Below are 22525 nucleotides of genomic sequence, written 5' to 3' on the forward strand. Positions count from 1 at the left end.
TAACAAATAGCGGTGCTCACGCATGCCGTCATTAATGCAACGACCTGTCTGGCCGATATAGGACCGTCCGCATGAGAGAGGTATGCGATACACAACCGAAGAAGCACAGTTTTTGTGAAAAAAAGTGCTGTGCTTTTTTCCACAGCCACAAGTCGCATTTTTCTTCTTTCCTGTGATGCTTTTGCACAACATAACCAGTTTGCTCGGCGCCGAAAGCACTAGTGTGACGCCATTCCTAGTGGCCACCCTCTTAAGATTATGAGACAAGCCATGCAAACACGGCATCACGACGACCTTTTTTCTTTTTGAAGATTCATTGTCATCCGCGGTTTCCACGGCTTTCTTTCTTGTGTACTTTCTAAACAAGGATTCTGACACAGCCATCAAAAGTGAGACCGGGTACCCTGCCGACATTTTTCTCGCCTTCTGGGCTTCAACACTCTGCTACAATGAGTGGGTGCAACTCTTGTTAAGAGCATTCGTCAAGCACAAGGAAACTATGCCACGTTTTATTAATTTGGAGTGGGACGATTCGTACGGGAGGAGCGATTTTTCCAATCTAGGGCAATACTGCCAACACACATGACTCTCACTTTTAAATTTAATTTCCAAATCAAGAAATCTGATCCAGTTTTCTTTGCAAAGTTCGAACGTGAACCTGAGATCTCGGGAGGACTCCTCGAAACACGTTAAAATTCTTCTCGCGTTTGATTCAAGGCTATCATCGGATTTTAAGCTTAAAAGCACAAAAAAATCATCCCCATACCTAAAAATTCGCACAATACGTTTGACCTGCAGCCTGTGAATTACGTTACTGTGCACCTATGATTTAAATAATGTACCCCAGCTGCGGGTCCCGCCGGGGACCTTCTCCATCGGCGTCGCCGCCGCTGGGAGGCGCCTCTCAAAAGTTCAGAGTTGGCAGACCAACTCTGGGCCGTCCGGCAAGCCAAAGATGCCTCCCGAGTCCAAGTGCTTGGAGCCGCCACCTGAGGCCAGCCACCACAACGAAATTGCCGGCCATTCATTAATAAAGTTTATTCTCTCTCTCTCTACACAATACAGGAGCAACCTTAGATCCGATGCAAATACCCTTTCTCTGTATGAAGACATCCTTGTTAAAGGACACTACAGTGGTTGACAGGTAAAACGTGAGAAGTTCCATAAAAGACTCAAGTGATAAAGCGTAGGAATTCATAAAAGCTACTTCCCCACTTTCTTCAATCAGATCACGTACAGCTGTGCACAGGTCATCGTGTGGGATAGAACAGATCCTCACTATCTACAGACATCGCAGTATTGGCACAAATCTCACTTGACTTAAACCAGTCCACAACTTCCAAGAAGCTCTGGACGCCAAAAGGATCGGAAGTGTCCAAGGTTTTCATCGTACGCTGGAGGAACCCCACTAACCACTCTTAACACTCTTAACAAATGCTCTTAACAAGAGTTGCACCCATTCATTGCAGCAGAGTTTTGAAGCCCAGAAGGCGAGATTAGTGTCGGCAGGGTACCCGGTCTCACTTTTGATGGCTTTGTCAGAATCCTTGTTTAGAAAGTACACAAGAAAGAAAGCCGTGGAAACCGCGGACGACAATGAATCTTCAAAAAGAAAAACGGTCGTAGTGATGCCGTATTTGCATGGCTTGTCTCATAATCTTAAGAGGGTGGCCACTAGGAATGGCGTCACACTAGTGTTTTCGGCGCCGAGCAAACTGGTTATGTTGTGCAAAAGCATCACAGGAAAGAAGAAAGATGCGACTAGTGGCTGTGGAAAAAAGCACAGCACTTTTTTTCACAAAAACTGTGCTTCTTCGGTTGTGTATCGCATACCTCTCTCATGCGGACTGTCCTATATCGGCCAGACAGGTCGTTGCATTAATGACGGCATGCGTGAGCATCGCTATTTGTTACCTAAAGGTACAGGAGGGAACTTGCCATTGCATTGCAAAAAGCACGAATGCCGACCAGCTTTTGATAGTGTATCGATAGTGGGGAGAGAGCGCAGTAAACTGGAAAGAGAAATTAGCGAAGCGTTCCACATGAAAAAGTTGGGTGCGCATACATGTGTGAGTGAACCTTCGGTTCATATCGCTGATAAAGAACTTCAATTTCTAAATTTGTCACGTTAATCCACGTGTTGTTGCCTTTGTCGGGAAGGGGTGTGACTCCACTTTTGTGTACGTGTATAACTTTTGTTGATAAATGACTACGAACCTTGTTATTATTCTTGAGTGTATACGCATGCGTGGCGGAGATTTGTGGAATGTTTTCACAATAAACTTCAGTTGTAATTCCAGCGTTGTCCTGTCCGTTTCTACTTGTGCTCGCGTCCGTACCTGCTGGAAACCATTATACGTTCTGTTACTTATTAGACCTAATAAACGGTTGGCGTTCGTTGTTTCCACCAGAAAAAAAAATACAAATGCACAACTACACTCAGCTAAGCTCTAGCTATAGCAAATAACTATAACTATAGCAAATAACTAAACATGTTTCTCAAGTCGTGATACCGCTTTCGATGCTGGAGGAAACTATGCACGGTGTATGATTGTGGGCAGCGTTTTTCAGAACGCCGCAGAAAACGCACGAATACGAAACCAATATCACTTTTACCTTGCTGCTGTGCTATCAGCTGTCCGAAATGAAACTGGATGTTCACTAACGCACTATGCTTCATTCATGTTGAAAAACGTGAAACGGTAGAGGGAAGACGTGTGCAGTAGTTGGCTTCAAAAAAAGTGACTGGCATTTTAAGGAATATGATGAATCTGTGTGGCCAAGTTCACAGACCACTGCTGCGTATAAGGACTGGACTGCCTGTGATGTCGGTCGGCTCTGCGCGATGCACGGCCTTTCTCGAGGCTAATAAAATTCACTCATCCGCCAGCTTGGAGGTTAGCGATAAAACTAAAGCTATCACTAACCTCCAAAGAAAGGGCTTCAACTCTGGAACGTCGGCAAGAGCGTGTACCGCTCGCTACACAGTGACAAAAGGAGTAGCGCCGCTTCCTAGCATTGTAAGTTTCTAGCAGGCTATCTATACACATCCATCCGAACCCACACGCAAACTTACGCTCACTCTATCGCCAACTTATAAGGAATAAGTGAATGGGCGTACTCTTGAATCAATGCGCCAAAGCATGGGTACGTGACGGCGACTGCATCGAATGCACACGAATATTTAAAGCTCCACTGAGTAAGCGAGCGGCTAGCGATAATACGGCTTTGCTACAAGCTATTACAAAGTACAGAACATTTACATTCCAAGTCTTGTGCTCAGAAAGAACAAACATATCGCAACTGAGCGCAGCGCCGAGTGTTCAGGCCGAAAAACAATCAGACAAGGACCACACCGGGTTTTCCCCAAACTTTGACGTTGTTTGTTCCGAAATTTTTTTATCACGTATAATATATAGTCCACCAACTTCCTTAGTTCCCTGATGAACTTTTCTGATGGCTCACCTTGGGCTTGCACTCATTGGCAAAACAGGTATCGCTCATGCGCCTCATTTAACGGCGATGGGCAGTATTCGCCGAACTCTTTGATGACGGTGTCATAATCCTGCTGGCTTTCGCCCTCATTGAAAAAAACATTGTTATATACCTCCAAACCGACGTCGCCAGCTACGCTTAGCAGCAGAGAGGTCTATATTGACCCTGGTAGAGGTTTTACTTATACCGTTTATGCAGTTACAAACTGTTCAAACTTCTGTATGAAGAAGCGCAGTTCTTTCCGATGTCACCGGTTAGCCGCAAATGCTGTCGCGGCTCGAAGTGACCTTTGGGTCAAGAATCCACCAAGCCCATTGACTAGTGCGTCCGGTAGTAGGAATAAAGGAAAAAGGGATCATTTTACATCACTGGCTCCAGATACGGAAGCCCACTCCATGTAGGAGCATATTAAACGTCTGACTTCACACCAGGGCACGTCAGCACCACTCATTGCACCAGAGGTCTCCGCTTTTAATACCGTCGTCTTCCTTATAGGAGATTAGACTAGGGAATCTGATGACTGCATCGCGGCCAATCACAATCATAGAAATGGTCGCAAAATCCCGCCCATTATATCACACCGTTCCTCCGGATTCACCTGCTATGTTGCACCTTCGCCCCCGCATATCGCGCAAACGCGTAGCAATCTCGGAATCCGAGGTCGAAGACGCGTTCCCACGGTAGCATTCGACGATGGCCCGTTTCATCATTAGTTTGGATTGTCAGGTTCAGGTAGAGGGGTCTTTTGTTGACCCGTCGACAGTCGGCATCAACGCTGCGTCAACTTCTTGATTGGAATCAGAAGGGGGGGGGGGGGTGCCTCGTGGCAGACGTCTACCCTTGTCACACGGCAAATCTAATGTCATTTCCAACAAATGACATTTGTTGCGATTAATGTCACTATCACAGCGCGCTGTCACACGGCGAAAACTCACGTCATTTGAAAATAATGACAATGACGATAGTAAAAAAAAAAAGACACGCCTCAAACCCACTTTTGTCCAAAAATTATTTTCCAATATGCTAAATTCCACTAAAATATGTGATCGTTGCTTTCAAACCATAGCGTTCGATCACTAACTTGTCGACATTGCCAACGAAGTCGAGTCAAGCCAAGCCAAAGCTAAGGCAAGCAACAGGGCGAAGAGAACGATAGGCGCGTCCGCTACATCTGCTAAAGTGGTACGCGAAGGGCAGTTGCATGTCATCGCCGTTCTGCGTTCTGATGTGCATGCGGGCTTCTAATATCCTCATTCTTGGCGCGCGCAACAGGAAAATACGCGCATGTTTTTACGCCAAGTCAATTGAAGCAGCCGTGGCAGATGCTCCGGTGCGAACCAACATGACTGCTGCAGCGAAAGCTTAAGACGGCTGTCTGGTCACTGGACTGAGAGTAGTTTTCTGTATTTACGCACGTGGTGGATATCAATGTCGCTAAAGCAACAATTAGGTAATAAAATTGATAGAATAATAGTGATCTTTTCTTAAAACAAAAATAAGCATGTACTGTTTGCGAAACACTGGTACATTCGTGGTGTCGAGGATACACATTCGGTTCCAAATGAATGCGAATGAGTTTTGCGAACTCATTCGTTTGTAAATGTCATTTTCGACGTATGTCATTACTTTTTACCGTGTGACAGCAAACAAATGGCATTATCAGCGAATGTCATTCGTTGTAAATGACATTAGATTTGCCGTGTGACAGGGGTATAAGTAATGCCCTTTGCCAAGTTGAGACGTAACAGTGCTCTGGCTTCAAGAATTCTGTGCCAGTTATTCTGTTACTACTAGAGTGCGGCAGGGCCATTTTTTTCAGGCCCGGGCCCAGCCCAAGCCTGGACCAAGCCCGAAAGTGCTACGCGTTAGCACGCCCGAGCTCTGCGCGGTGATTTCAAGCCTGGCCCGTACCTGGCCCGCGTCCGAAAGATTCAGGCCCAGCTGATCCGGCCCGGCCAGATTCGGTTCGAACCATTAGCCCTCCCTTGAGCCCATACGAAAGCTATTAGCCCCGAGAACGAACTACAGGGGCGCTGCGAGCGCCGTTCGCGTGACGTCAGGGCAAGGACTCGCGCCTGTCGTCTGCTACAGATCGGGCGGTGTCCGGGCGCTTTCTGCGGTGTTTTCGTTTGCTCGCCCTCGTTTGCTCGCTTGCATACTTATGGCGGGCGTCTCAAATATATTTTTACGACGACGTCTTCATTTGCGAAAATTTATTCATAGAGCTTATATCTTAGACGACAATGCAGCTCTCGAAGGCAACGCCACAGTGCCAGCCGAAGGAGCGCAGACCAGCCCATTGCGGGTTTTTTAATCGACAACCGCAAAAATATAGAAAATAAGAATCCAGTTATGATACCATACCTGCCGCGGTGCAACAAGTATGTCACAGACGCTGGCTATATATGACTTCTACAACAGTTACAATCCGCTAAAATTGGTTTGCTCTCGACGAGTAGTTCATGGTGTAATATCGAATTTTCGCGTTTCTTCACAGAAACGCTCGGCAGTAATACGAGGACTTAATACTGCAGTTAGGTTCTACAAGCACAACTTGCTTATTTGACTGCTCCTTAAAATTATGCGCTTCTTCACGTGTTTCTCTTAAGCGGCGGTAATTTGAAGTAAAGCTAATGAAGGCTTACGTCTATTTACAGAATACAAAATGGAATGTACCAATATATATTCCCTTTTCTGTGCTACACGTTCAACTCACTTGAGAAATTTACTGGTGCTTCTTGCTTGAGGAATAAACATGACGAAATTGTTTGGCGAACTGACACAGGCTGCTCGGCCCAAATTTTTTAGAGAAATTTGCCTTTTGGGCCGTATGGCTGCAGCCAGAAAGAAGTCGAAGCGTCAATCATTAGTAGCATGGGACATATTGAAGATATAATTCCCATGTGGAGGGTCAAAAATCAAGTGAATATATATGTAAGTCTTGTGGTGTTTTCTTTATGAATGTTTGCGATTGGATAGGAGCAAACTTTATTTTGCCTGCAGTTGGGCGAGGTTCTCTTTTATGTACCGACGAAGCAAATAGTTCTCCGTTTGCATAATTAAACAACGCTGGATCGAGAATGGTGATACAGAAAGTGCTTGAATTTTCCTTTTCTAGGCAATCTAAGCTGCGCTGTAGTAGCTCAAGAATATTTTAGCCATTCCAATAGGAGCTGTAAAAAATGCTTTATGGTTTCAATTAGAAACTGTAGTGAACTGATGGGTTTCACGAACAAAGGGTGCCTCGCCATGCCGACAGTCGGTTGCTACCGTTGCGTGCTACCGTTGCGTGATGGGTGTGCCATATTGTCGATGAAGGCTACTGAGGGCCACTGTGAAACATTTAATCGCTTACGATTGATTGGCTCTCGATCTTCACAACGAAACTTTTCTCTCAGGTGGTTGCAACTATGGTGTCTGAATAAACTATGTAAATACTCTACATGACGCACCGTCGTGTTAGCAGCCATGAGCGTTTCGTTTTTTGGATGCCTGTTTCAGAGAGGGGTGAAACTAGCAGCAAACTTTTTCATAAAAACTGGGTGCTAACTCTTTCTTTTACGCATTAATAAATGGCCATATTTGGCAAGGACAACTCACCAGAGTAATAAGAATCATGATGACAGCTTCGCTGGGCAATGTCTTTCTAACACGGATAACATGCTGACGCCAACTACCAAGATGTTTCTTTCATGTAAAATGCAATGTCTCTCATAGTTAAATTTTAAGGGAATGTTAAGTGTTTAGCCAAGCATCGTACACAACTTCACGTATTGAATTTGCAGACATTTTTTTACGCAAAATTTATGGACAGACACGGCGCATATATGCAGTGTAAAACCAGTAGCCCCGTTCAACGCTACATAGCTTGCGATATCCAAGCCCCAAATTTTATTGACTCACGTGCTTTAGGAGAAGGAACTGTGGTTCAGGCATGGCAGCAGAAAGAAGCCGACATGTCCTTCAATATGTGCGGCTCGAGCCACCCATACCCCAAGCATACACGAAGGGAACGAGCGCGCGCGGCCGCCGAGCGAGACGGAGCGAGCGGCGTCCTGGCCGTGACGTCACACGCGAGAGGGCGCCACTCCTAATTCTCGCCGCTAATAGGTCGACTTCTGGGTTATTGTGAAGATACTGGCATGTGGTGAACGGGCGCCGGGTGGTCTTGAAGCTGCGTCAAGCAGTTTCTTGCCTGGCGCCTCCTCTTCCTAGCTACTCTAACTTTGAGAGAAGTAAACATTTCATTACTAGCCGCACCCGCGCAAACTATTACTAGATATGCAAACATGCATGTACAAAGGACAGTGAAGAAAATATGGAGGGATCAGGCAGGCAACCGCCACTGAAAGTGGCACGTTTGCTTACTTTTTAAGAAGGAGGATATTTAAAAGAAGTTGAAGATTATTTGCAAGAGGCAGATTTCAGTGCCTCAAGTTTTACGCTGAAGTTGCTGCTAAATAAGGCAAGTAAATCTTTTGATCACCATGTTCGTGCTTGGATGTGAGGTCGTTCATATCGCACATCCAAGCACGAACCTTTCAAAAATTGCACATTTTGAAATTGCATTGCGTAGTAGACTCGGGTGGAATCTTTCTTACGTTGTCGATTACCTTAGTCGGCTTATCCTGAGCGGTGACGTTGAGCTTAACCCCGGACCCAGGAGACCAGCGTCTAAAACTGGCAAACTCGACGAATCCTAAGAAAGCGTTGTTAACGCCCTTCAGACGTCGGCCGAGCTGGCAATGTCTATAGTTGCGATAATCCTTTTCTTGTTAAGCTTCTTGCCGATTTAGTTGCTTGTCAGAAAAATATGTCGCAAGATGTATCTGAAATCAAAAATGCTGTGAATAGACTTTTCGATGCCTTGGAATTGCGTGTGGCGGCTCTCAAAACCTCTTGTTCGAAGGCACTGTCTGATCAAGACTGATCAGCTTCGTTATGAGGCGGCTTGCCTAAAGCGCACTGTCGTCGAACTGCCAAATATGACGATCTTGAAAACCGTTCACGAAGAAATAACATAATCATTCATGGCATACCAGGAGATATTAACGAGAATCGTGACACACTGCACTCACTCCGAGGTTGCGAATGTTTTCAACAGGCTTTCCCTTGACTGTCCGCGTATTGAACGCTTCCATAGGTTAAGCAGAATGCGCCCTGGGCATTATCGCCCTATCATTTTAAAATTGCTTGATTTCAGCGATAAGCTAGCGATGCTGAAAAACGCTTATAAGCCGAAAAATTCCGGCACGAAACTTTCCGAAAATTTTCGTCCAGACTGCGCACAGTACGTAAAAAGCTATGGGACACTTCGGTTGAGCAGCGGAATAACGGCTCGGTTATTAAGACGAAGTTCGATCATTTATTTACAGATAACGTTCGTTACAACTGGGACGGTGCCTCAAATAGTTTAGTAAGAGCTCCTGGTTTTCATTCTAGCGCAAAATTTGCAAATGTCTCATAATGAGGTTGATAATCTCATCACTTTGCCACAGATCTCGCGCTTTTGAATATTAATGGCAGAAGCATAACTAACAAATTTCCACAATTTCTTTCACCAGTTTCTTCATGTTCTCCTCATGTTATATGCATCACAGAAACATGGCTTCATGAAGGTACTCACGACACAGAATTCACGCCTCCTGGTTACAGTGCTGTCCGCTACGACCGTCAGAATAAGAACGGCGGGGTGTTGCTTTGCTTTTACGTTCATATTTTAACTTGAAATTCCTACCAGGTCCTTCCAATGTAGAATCGGTTTGGTGCAAGTGACTAGCGCATAAGCAGAATTTAACAATTTGTGGCCTTTATCACCCTTCCCCCCACCCCCCATAGTCCTAGTGACTTTTTCGATAATATTTCGCATTTTACACATGACCATAGCCTCGACAGTTCTAACTTAATCGTTCTTGGTGACTTTAACATTCCCGGCATTCACAGGCCTTGCCTCACATATTCATACATTAGTGCCTCTATCTGTAGCGACTTAATTACGTTTTCTTTGTCCCATAACCTGATACAATTAGTTCATAAGAATGCGCGGCAGAACTCCATACTTAGTGTTTATCAGTGACAGACTCGCTCATTTGGGTTTTAACTATGATATCCTGGAAGGAATCTCGGATCATCACGCAGTAACTGTCCTATCCCACATGAACGCTTTAGCTATTCCACATTTAACGATTTTAACAACGCTGACGATACGTCTATCACTGATACTGTGGCAGATAACTTTGACCATTTTTTGTCAATCAGTACCGAATGTCATGTTGACAGTCTTGTTGATTGTATTGAGTAGTTCGTGAAATCTTGCATCAATAACTGCGTTCAAATAAAAACAAAGAAGATAAATAATAAACTTCCTTGGATTAACCGGGATATCCTGCACCTGTTACGCCGTGTCGATAGACTACGCAAATCAAAGCATTATAATCCTGCGCTTCGCGTTCCTTTTGAAAAAGCCAAGAAGAAACTTCGTACTCGTACTAAAAAGGCTAAATATTTCAATTTTTCAGTGCAGCTCCCTCTATTACTTAAATCAAATCCTCGCAGGTTCTGGACATCAATTTTACCTACTGCAACTTGCAGTACTTATTTCAGGATTAACCACGCTAATACTAACGACCCCACCGTAGTTTCGAATGCTTTTAACTCGTACTTCCAATCTGTTTTCACCCGCGATAACCATGTAGTTCCAAAGTTTAGTTATGATGCGCAAACTAATAAATTAGGTGATATCGTAATAGGTTCTTATGGTGTGTTAAACCTAATCTTGAATCTCGACACTATAAAGCGTACCGGTTCAGACGGTATTCCCAATTCTTTCCTTGTAAGATACTCCCAATGGACAGCTGAGTACTTTACTGTAATCTTCTAGAAATCCTTAGATTCTGGTGAAGTACCAACTCAATGGAAAACAGCCAAAGTCCTGCCTTTGTATAAATCGGGTGATAAACAACTTCGCTATAACTACAGCCCGATATCTCTCACACCCCAGTCATGCAAGATGTTAGAGCACATTATTCACAAACATATAATTGAATTCCTTAACTCTAATGATGTTCTAACATCTGTCCAGCATGGTTTTCGCCATGGTTATGGCACTGTAACGCAATTAGTCGATTTTATTCATGATATTGCTTCTAATATAGACATAGTTAATCAAGTGGATGCCATCTTTATTCACTTCTCCAAGCCTTTGACTATGTGATTCATTCTAAACCACTGGTAAAATTAAAGGCCATATTCAACAATCCCTGTCTTGTTTCTTGGGTAGCCAGTTTTCTTCGTTATCGCTCACAATTTGTTTCTTTTAACTCAGTGGACTCAACTCCTGTCGACGTTACATCAGGCGTTCCTCAAAAATCCGTATCAGGCCCTTTATTCTTTCTAACATACATCAATGATTTACCTCGTAGCACCTCAACAAAAATCACGCTTTATGCAGATGACTGCGTATTATACGAATCAATTAACTCCATTGATGACCGCCACCCTTATTGATGCCAAATCCCTTATGTCTTTCTGCGCTTGGTGCAAAACGCGGCAAATGAACATCAACTGTAGTAAAACAGTCATGATGTCATTTTCCAAAGACAAATCCCCTTCTCGTCAAATTATTCTCTTGATGGTATCCAACTTAAAAGAGTGTCTCAGTACAAATACTTAGGTGTCATTTTAACCGAACATCTTTCATGATCTAAACATACTGAATATGTAAACCGGAAATCGCTAAAAAAAAAATTGGTTATTTGCGCCGCACCTTAGCCAGGACCCCCCGCGATACTAAACTGCTATTATGTAAAACGCTAATTTGCTCTTTTCTAGAATATGTATCTGTTGTTTGGTTCCCCTACAAACAATGCGAAATAAGCTCGCCCAGTAACGTTCAACCAAAATCTATCCGTTTCATTTGCCAAAATTACAGCCGCACTTTCTCACCAACAAGGGCTCAACAAACTTTTCACATTGAGCCATTACTTTCACGTTATCACATTGAAGCCTTAAAACTTTTATATGCAATTAATAACTCCACGTCTGGTTTTTCTGATTATAACTATATCACATTTACTAACGCAAGTTGTACCCGTAGCTCCCACGCCTTGAACATAACACATATTTATGCCAGTACTAAAACATTCAAGTAGTTGTTTTCCACGTACAATATAACTTCGGAATTCTCTACCGGTAACATTCGTTCAGTATCACTAAAATATTTCATAGCTGCCAGTGGTAAACACTTCGCTAATATGTAAAGCGCTCCTTTTTATTATACATCTTTCTGTGTTTATGTATGTTTTTAATGTGCAATGTTTAGTAATGTATAATGTTTCCACTCCTGCTATAGCCCTATATTGGGCTGCATTATGTGTGAATAGATAAATAAATAAATAAATAAGTTAGCCACGCGGAAATATATAGGAAAGGCATAGGTGAGCGCTCCCGTACCCGCTAGCCATTTCATCTTACTTTGGAATTCCATATCATTGCGATGTACAGAGATGGAACTCAAGGCAATAAACTTGGCTCGAATGTAAATATAGATACAATAGTCTATTGTCTTTCATAAATGCAATAATACACGGCCATTAGAAGCTTTTTTCATTAAACAGAGATTGGTGGCCTGCAAGGATAATGCTCATGTGCAATCATATTGTCATATGAAATATGCCATTATCATTGCTTTATTAGTCTTATAGTGGTGTGCATTTAGGAATCCTTGTTTCGCAATATGAGCTAATTTAGACTCTGTCTACTGTTGTCTTATCACGTAGAGTGTTAAGCAGAGTGCACGTACAGCGTAGGCAATGTAGTTCTTTTCTTTTTCTGTCGTCAGGTTGGAATATATGATCGTTTTTTTCACGTAAATTCGCGGGAAACAAACCTAGTGCTAAAAAGCATATACAGTGCTGTGGACATTAATATTCAGCCCCTTGACGTGTGAAAATAAGATTTAAAAATGCCCTCAGAAAATTAAATTTTCTTCGTTCTGTTCTTTCACTTCCCTCTTACTAATGTTGCAAAATTCCGCAGCATTCGCGTAGGCTTAAAATATTTATCTAAGAACAATGAACACTTGAAAGTGTACATATATTCGACGAATTGTGCGATAACCTACTGCAGTACATTCAGCTCGCTAGAACAAATAGTGAAGAAAGAAAATGGGAACCAGTAGCGATTTGCGCTATCCCTTAACACGCAAATTTGTTGATGAATATTCCAGAACTGACTAGCTACCACTTTATTTCGATACTATGAGAACTTGCTTAAAATTTATTTCATTCAGTCGTTTTCTATTAAAAGTATCACGTACAAGGCAGTACAAAGGGCCATATCAATGACTCCAGTCGCAAATCTTCATACTTGTTTTGCAGCAACAAAATTTTTAAACGACTTTGCTTTTAAACACGTCTTCTACTCTGGAAAAATGTAACTACTTGTACTGAAACTATTGTCATTAGTTCCTCTTGTGGCTGCAATACAAAGTATACTTTGGACGACTGAAGACTAATTTTTTTTTTCAGCAAAGGGGTATATATCTACCTTGCGGCAGTGGTCAATGTCCGTCCGTCTACGCGTCGCGTCAACAGGAAACAAAAATTTAGTCTCCAGTTTCTCGCGAATGCTCTGTACCTCTCAATCTAATGTAGGTATCATGGGAAAAAAAACTGAAATTGGCCGCTAAGATGACTCTATCATTATGCCGAGCTTCATTTACTTGTCATAATCAGTTAGTTCACAGTAAAGTTGTAAACGTTACAGCATTCCCGTCTGCTGTCAATGCATGGCCGTCTGCGGAGGGAGTATGGTTACGAATAACGAATATAACTCTTGCTTTTTCGAAACTATCCCGAAAGAAATTATTTGACAATTAGCCGCTAAGACCACTATAACATTACGTCGAGTTTTATCTGCTTTTCGGCATTACGTAGTTCACAATGAAGCTGTAAATATTGCGGGATTCCTGTCTGCTGTGAATACATGGGCTTCTGTGGGAGGAAAATGGACAGCCCCATGTTTGTCCGCTAAAATAAAACGCTAGTCCTGCCAAGTTTCCTTCTGTTAATCGACTAGGAAGTGTGCTCAATCGCAAATTACAAACAGACGTGTTTTGTTTCGTGCACTCCTTTGACTGCGCCCCGGTCAACGCATGTCGTCGCTCGCGTTGAGGCTCCGTTTAACGGCCACCTGCGTCCTATGCACACTGTTACCACCAGTGGGCGCTGTTTGTTGTGGTTACGTCATAGTCGCCAAGGCAACCTCAGAAATAATAACAATAATAATAATAATAATAATAATAATAATAATAATAATAATAATAATAATAATAATAATAATAATAATAATAATAATAATAATAATATTGTTATTATTATTATTCCTATATGCATAGATTGAGGTAAAACACACCACAGCTTCGCTGCTCATCCTTCGTCACAAGGTGAAAGAGCTGATCTTTCTTTTTTTTTGCAGCGAGTCTCCAACTATTCAAATTGTTTCTAATCTCTTCAACGTCATTGCAATGTGAATATCGTTCTAACTCTTGGTCATTTTGCTCCGACTCAGTGATCTCTTGCCACTATTGAAATCGTCCTTCACTGCCACCCCCAACCCCCTAATGCGCTTCAACTTGTTTACAGGCGCCGGGGCCGCTTTCAAACTCGCAGCGCTCCCTCCATTCGAACTTCGGGTTGTCCGTCTCTCGTCTGAGCACGATCACCTCTAGGAATATGAGGCCTTAACAATCTGAGAGCAATGTTGACCCGAGTTTTTCATTAGCAAATCAGTTTTGCGGAATCTCAGCAAGGTGGAGGAAGGTTCATGAAAGGAAAAATTGTCGTCCACCCGAATGTAGTACGAAGCTACAAAGGAAGCTCGTACGAGTTTCTCTGAAAAAGAGCGTCGCACTTGAGAAAAAAATCTGTCGTTGTCTGGGATTCGAACCCTGGATCAACGCCTTTCCAGGTCCTTCGCTCTACACTCCCGAATGTAGCACGAAGTTACAAAGGAAACACATACGGGCTTCTATGAAAGAAAGCTTCGGAGTTGAGGAAAAACTCGTCCTGGTCCAGGATTCGATGCAAATAGCATGCCCGGGCCTACCCGAGCCCGAGGCTCCAAAGTCCGAGCCCCGCCCACGGGCAGGGCCGGACACGGACTTTCGGGCCAGCCCTGGCCCGTGCAGTGCTCCAGTTGGTACCGGTGCTACTTTGTTAGTGGGGGGGGGGGGGGGGGGGGTGGAGTGCGTATCCTACTTCTGATACCACGTTTCTTTCAGCATCTAAGTAAGATATGAATAGGCCAGTACCGAGCAGGAAAGGAACACCTTGGTTTATTGAGCGCTCGTATTTAACAGTGGTAAGAGAAAGATAGCAAAAGGACAGAGTGATGTGCAACTGAATTCTGGGGTTCTTACGTGCCAAAACCACGATTTTATTATGAGGCACGCCGTAGTGAGGGGACTCCGGATTAATTTTGACCGGCAGGGGATCTTTAACGTGCCCACAATGCACAGGACACGGGAGTTTTTGCATTTCGCCCCCACTGAAATGCGGCCGCTGCGGCCGGCATTCGATCCCGCGTCCGTGTGCCTACAGTAGCGCAACACCATAGCCATTAAACCACGGCGGCGGGCTGGGTGATCTTCAAAGAATGTGCTCGGTGATAAGTTCCGACATCGCGTGTGTCGTGACAGCTGTATACCGACAGAGTGCCGATGGTCCCGGAGAGCGGCAGGCGGATGCGACCACTCGGGACGGGTTATTATTGTTGTCGTTGTTGTTGTTGACCTGAGGAGTTGTGACTGGTCGGTATGTTTTCTTCTTCGAGTGGCTCGTATCCACTATAGGTCATTGGCCAAGAATTGGGTGAGTTAGGAAAATAATTCGAGTCTAAAAAGAAACACTGGTGAGAAATTTTGAAAAGTTACATAAACAAATGAAGTCAGATAGATATTTAAGAATCTACCTAGAAAATCGTCCTGATTCAATTACAAATCTCACAACAGCTGCACCAACATCCTATGGTAATTTCCTGTAGAGAGGAGGCTCTAGTGGCGTAGCAACGGGGGGTGACGGGGGTCCGTGGGCCCCGGGTGCAAGGGGCCAGTGGGAGGGTGTCATATACGTCTGAAGACACCCCTCTTTGCGGCGGCTACACCCGGGGGGGGGGGGGGGGAGGAGGGGGAGGCGGTGACAGAAGACCTATGGGCCCCTGGTGCTAGACGACCTAGCTACACCACTGGGAGGCTCCCAGGGATCGAATATCAGCAATGGCTAGATTCAATCCAGCACCATGAAATTGTTCTTCTAAGGTATGTTAAGATGAAAAATAGCGGCATGACAAGAAGCGGTGTTATATTGTCTTATCCTTACCACAATATGAGCAAATACGAGAGCGCCAAACTAGGTCCATGCAGACAATAGTTTAATGTAGCTATTTGACATAGAAATTTGGTAAACAGGACTTTAACCTTTCTCGTACGGCAAAAGTTTGTACTCCAAGGAAATACGAGTTATTGATAATCAGTTAAATTTGCTAATGATAGGTTCCAAGTGTCTTGCATGAGTGTACGTCTCCTGAACCTAGCAGCGCTTATGAAAGCTGACACAGGAAGGATCGAGAGAATTGGACCACCAAGGGGCGCTCTCGTCAAGCTAGTCTGCTAATTCATTCTTAACTAATTCTTTGTGACGAGGCAGCCATACCAATCTAATTAGTGTTAAGTGTGAAGGTATCAAACAATGAAATTTACGTGATATATGTGAGCCACTATTTGCAGTGCGAGCGTAGTATAAAGACAAAAAATCCGTTACTATAACAACTCTCGAGATCGGTGAGTTCACCTTTCGTAGGGCCAATATAACCACCAGAAACTCGGCTAAAAATACCGGTATGTGCTCAGAAATTCTTGCGGATAACGACCAGCCTAAATGGGCAGAGAAAGTGCCAATTCCAGACGCTACTGCGCTCTCTCCGCATGCACGCGCGGCGCTGTTCTTTCTCGGCGGCGCTGAAGCCGATTCTTACGCCCACTACGAAGTTATTTCTAGGAGGCGTACCCCTTGATTGCATACGCATTTGACAATGCTTCTGCTTCTCCAGTTTCCCTTTTTCTTCATATCCCTTGCCCCCCCCCCCCTCTCGTACAGGGTAGACGGCAAAAACTAACACTGGTTAGCATACATGCCTTGCGCCATTTTTCTCTCTCCCGTTTCCATATTGTTTCTTGCACGAGAAGCACGCCGACCCTGCCTGCCTCCCTTCATCACAATGGGTGTTCCTCGCCCAGCCATGACTCCAACGTTCAATGAAACTATATTAAAATGAGGAAAAAATGTGACCTTAGGTTTCTTAGGTCGCACCAGCTCACAATTTGACAACCGTTGCCCAGCACACTGCACAGAGTCCATAAGCGATTATGGCACTTGGCACCGCTTACGGACGACGGCCCGACGGCCCAACATGGTTGCTAACCAGAGAGAAATACAAAGTAATACTGCTTTAGATAAACGTCCTGCAACTGGTTGCTGCGCAGTAGACGATATTCTTCGTTACCTAACAAGACTTGGTACTGGCTGCAACTCAAAACGTAAGGTGCACGACTCTGTCAAGAGGGGTGCGCTGCCGAATTACAGCAGATGCAAACGATCATTTTGCCATCGCGCTTGTCAAGAAATTTGTACAAGGATAAGAAGTTCAGTACAAAATGGGGCCCAACGTTTATGTCACCGCTTGAGGCAGCATCTGCTGTTAAACTTAAATATAGGGTTTTACGTGCCAAAACCACTTTCTGATTATAAGGCACGCCGTAGTGGAGGACTCCGGAAATTTCGACCACCTGGGGTTCTTTAACGTGCACCTAAATCTAATTACACGGGCGTTTTCGCATTTCTCCCCCATCGAAATGCGGCCGCCGTGGCCGGGATTCGATCCCGCGACCTTGTGCTCAGCAGTCCAACACCATAGCCACTGAGCAACCACGGCGGGTCATCTGCTGTTGGTGAGCAGCCAGGTACTGAGTTCAGTGCGTACATCCCTATTGTGAGCTTCCAGGATGCAAGTTGCGAGTATAATATGTACAATGCATCTGCAGGAAAACAAAGCACCCCAGCTGGAACCAGCGGTGAATAGCAGCAGCAGCAGGAGCAGCAGCAAGCGGTGTGACCTGCGGCGCACCGTAAATCCCTCGCTTTTGAAATGCGTATCTATACTATGGGAGTTAACAAGCTGTCTCATCTCTTGCACGCTCTCGACAACGCCTCCACATTTCAAACATGAATACAGCTCCTACAAGCATATAAAACCGAACTCCCAGTAGGATATGGCTAACGAATTTATTGTTGCTTTCTTTTTTTTTCTTCCTTAAAATTGAATTACCGCACGAGGTAGGAACAGTAATAAATGTAGTAATAATGAATGATCCGCCAATAAAGTGAAAGCTCAGTTACAGGCTTTTGATCTTCCAATGTACACCGAAAAACATGAAACGATGTTTGTCTTCTACACACTTCCTTGTTTTCATGCTGTCCAGTCGTTGTGCACCTGTGGTACGGCGGCTCCGTGCACGTCAAAGGAAAAACGGCTTACTTTATGCAAAGTGCCGTATAGTGTTGCTTAGGACAAGTGAATTTTGGGCCGCCTATGCAGCAGTTATTCCAATGTCAAATGAACCGCCCTTCCTGCCACGTTCTTCCCATTGACTGCCAATGATAATGCTACTGGAAAGTCTTGCTGCAGGGAATTCAGGGGATTCGAATGAATTAAATCAACCAAGAAAAATACCGAAGCAAATGTGTCTTTTACTAAAGCTTTCAACTTGACCCAATTATTTTGCGGAACTAGCGAACAAGTGAAATATTAGCTTAACTTTTCTAGTTTCGTCGAGCCTTCTTCCCGTCGTGTGTGTGCGTGGAGTATTGTCCTTTCTCGCTAATCAGTTCCGCATAGCTAGAGTCCAACAGCTCGATCTTTCTTGAACTGCACCCAATGGTTTCTCGTTTCCGAAAAGACGAGCTCGAACGATGCGAGGCTCACGAATCTACGCTGGAATTGCTGTCTCCTACAAGACGCGACTCTCGTCTGCAGTATAGTCATGCTCTGCCTGTGATGTGATGTGCCCCCTTCCACTTATTTTTCCCTTTTTTATCTTTCCTTTTCAAGCGGGTGGCAATGCCTCCCATTCAGAAGACAATCGCTAGCCTGATTCTCTTACTGTGCAGTATTTATATATAATTACATGAATAATGATAATGATATTATTAGTCGTGTGTTCAATGAGGCTGGTTGGTTCATCTTTAGAATAAGATAAACAGGACAGCGCTCTGTCCTGTGTTGTGCTGTTCCTCTTTTTATTATTATTATTATTATTATTATTATTATTATTATTATTATTATTATTATTATTATTATTATTATTATTATTATTATTATTATATTCAGCAATTAACCCCTTCAAAATGTGTGGATCACAACTGCACAAATGAACCATACATGTTTTTAACTTTTGTCCTTTGACAGTACGCAGTATCTTAAGATTCTGGGGTTTTACGTGCCAAAACCCCTTTCTGATTATGAGGCATGCCGTAGTGGGGGACTCCGGAAATTTCGACCACCTGGGGTTCTTTAACGTTCACATAAATCTAAGTACACGAGTGTTTTCGCATTTCGCCTCCATCGAAATGCGGCCGCCGTGGCCGGGATCCGATCCCGCGACCTCGTGCACGGCAGCCTAACACAGTACGCAGTATTAACGTAGCGAAAACTACAAGTATATAAACAATCAAAGCGCTCTGCAAGTAGGCCGAATGCGAACTTTTGAATTGCTAAACTAATTTTATTAGAATACCATAAAGCCGAGAACTAACAAAAAATACGCATAACCACCTTCATGTTCGTGTACTCCATATTCTCCCACCGACCTGTTAACATCTTCTACCGGACATTTACTTTTTTGCTGACGTTTTTCTTTAGTCTATAATCACTTATATATTTTAATTACGCAAGGGAACGCACCGAAGTACACCGTTTGAAAAAAGAAGCAACACCGAACAGGATGCTCAGAATTTTCTTCAGGCACACTCCATAAAGTATTGAGCTAGTTTTACCTTATTACCGACTCGTGTCTAGGCTAAGCTTTTGTGGTTGTCATACCAGTCATATAATTAAAAAAATGCTTAAGCTTGTACGCTCGCATAGTGCTCTTTAGAGGAATACATCCCCGCGCATTTGGTTTTATTTATTGATATTTTATTTTCTTGGCGAGCGGAGACCATATGCTACACTATAAGCGGCAGCGAATGACGACCGTCTATAATGAACGCTCATATCCCGGCAATAACAGAACGCAGCTTTCTCTTTATTTTTGCATTACTCATGGCCTTTGAGCCATGAGCCCCCCCCCCCCCCCCATCCTTCTCCACGCAATCATTCAAAGTATATCTTCTTAGGGAGATCTAATTGCGACACCACATTTACCAGCAGACTATGGAGTCGAATTAAGTTCAATCTATACAAGGCTTTAAAAAATACAGAACCAGTTCAAGTGCATATCGGATGCGCCCGCACTCCCACGGATGAGCATCACGCAAAGCCTGTAGCGGAAAAAAAGGAAAAGCGGCAGAGTGCACGCACGATAAAATGTTGGCAGCAGCTGGAACTGCGCGATCTGGCGTAAACCGCACGGCAGCATCCTGCGGAAGTCCCCCCCCCCCCCCCCGCCTCCTTATCGTGCAGTGTCTGCGCGTTGCCCTCCCGGCAGCTGCGGTTTTCCTTCCCAGCGATGCAGATAGAATGAAAACCCCTTCGAGTGTCATGCGTGCTCACTGCTGCCCAGCCGTGCATGGCTTGTTGTTGTTGCTGCTGTTTCCTCTGGCACATGCCACGCCTGCAACAGGCAAAATTCAGTGACGCAGACTTTTATATTTTCATGCACGCGCGACGGCACGCGTCTAACATGACGGATAATAGAGATGAAGCGAAAACGTAGGAGCTGGCTAGATTTCCTATGCAGCTGGTATCGCTAATGAAAAATGTTGCGAAGGCCGCCTAATACGCTGAGTGTCATGAAACCATGATGGTAAGTGAATCACATGTTGAATGTCACCCAAAACTTGACACAAGCGGTAAGCCAATCGTGTGTAATGGCAGATTAATTGACCTAGCACCTTTTAAAGCACTTTTGCTATGTATTGTCTCGCAATCACCCCGAAAGTGTGCAAAATACCTCTCCCTCATTATTGTCGCGGACTCGATCGGCAAACGTCGATGTTGTCGACTTTTTTTTTTTTTTAATATGCAGGATATTTATGAGACGTTGGCGCCTTTATGCGGCACTTGCCGCCTTCTCCTTTTCACCGTAGAATAGATACGCACCAAAAATAATAGAAAAATGCCGCCACTGAACAAGACACGTGCACAAGAACGAAAAGATCATACTTGAAATCAAGTGACGCAAATGTACTAAAGACACCTCGAAACAGAGCTCACATAAAACAGACTGGTATGCAAATATGTTCACATAGATCCATTAAAGACACCAAGACAGATACAGCAGCGCAGTAAAGCATGAGTGCACTGCGTGCGACCATCTCGAGCACTGTCGCAAGTGGTCACTGTTATGATCGACCTGTCGGATGTGAGAGACATTCAGGAGTACGTTCCCATGACTATAGATGATTTATCTCGTCCAAGAAAAGGCTGTTACGGTAAGCCTGGACCTCTACCTGTCAAGTGTGAGAAGCGTTCAAGGAGGCGTCCCCATGTCGACATAATTGCCCTCTTCTCCGAAACGGCGTCACCCTTTTATTTCCCGAGCTGACACAAAGGGATGGACGAAGATACAACAAACCGAAGGGCGGGAGGCCGTCAAAGACAGAGCCTGACGAATTCACTAATGCTTCCACAGGCTCCCCGAGAAGAGGTCGACGACCACAAGACCACCAGGGGTTATTTAAGGCCATCCTGGCCCCAGTGTTAGATCAGAACCATTCGAGACTCGGATGAGAGTCATCACCACGTACCAATGAAGCGAATACAATATTTCCAACTTTTTCCTCATCGCGATGCCCGGCTTCGTCGACGTTTCCTGATTCTTGCGGTGAAGACCCACCTCACCTGGTCGAGATCATATCATCACTGTTCATCGAGCTCGCGGACTTCTTGGGCGCTAGTGTAGAAGGGAATGTTGGCTGGGGCTCCAAGGTGATTTCGTTTGCAATGTTTCACGGTGCTTGGTGAAGCTTCGTCCGCTCTATACCAGTACGATATAGAGCCAACTTACATAGCTATATGTATGGTTGCTAAGCGGCAACTCACGTGGCTTCTTGTAGGCTTCTTCACGCGGCTCGAAGCCCATACAGGGTGTCCCATCTAACTTTAGCCAGAGTTTAATAATATGAAAATGCCACCTGATTGGACAGGACTAAGATAATGTTGTTTGCCGTCGCTTGGAGATACTCAAACTATCTTTTTTTTTTCATTGTGCCTAAATATATAATTAATTATTTATTTATTTATTTTTCAAACATTATAATTAGACGAAAAGTGTCAATGAGAAAATTGTAGAGCGACATGAAAAACTCCCGATACAGCTTTCTGTTGCTCAGTACGTGCTACATAAAAGTGTTTTTCCGAGCGCGAAAGAAGCCCGCGAATACACGCAGAATTGCCTCACGAATGGCCACTCGAGGCACTTTGGAGGTGATTTTTTACCAGTAGTGCCTTGTGCGGGGCAATTTTAGCTCTCCAATTTCCGATTAATTAATTAATAGCGATTGATAGGTTGATGTGACATGAGCAAACATAGGAAAGCAGGTATCAGCCGTGCCACGTGCAATCATCTATTGGAATGGTCTTCCAGACAGCATGGTTCCCATCTATGACCTCGTTATCCTTAAAAAAAAATGCAGCATTTTGTTTTGAAGTGTTTTCGTTTCGTTCCATTTTCCAGTTTTTTTTTTACTGTTGTATAACGATGTTGTAATAACAATGTTCAAACCGCTTCTGCTAGCACCCAAATTTGTAACCC

The sequence above is a fragment of the Dermacentor albipictus genome, chromosome 1 (genome assembly GCF_038994185.2).
Source record: "Dermacentor albipictus isolate Rhodes 1998 colony chromosome 1, USDA_Dalb.pri_finalv2, whole genome shotgun sequence".
Taxonomy (NCBI): Eukaryota; Metazoa; Arthropoda; class Arachnida; order Ixodida; family Ixodidae; genus Dermacentor; species Dermacentor albipictus.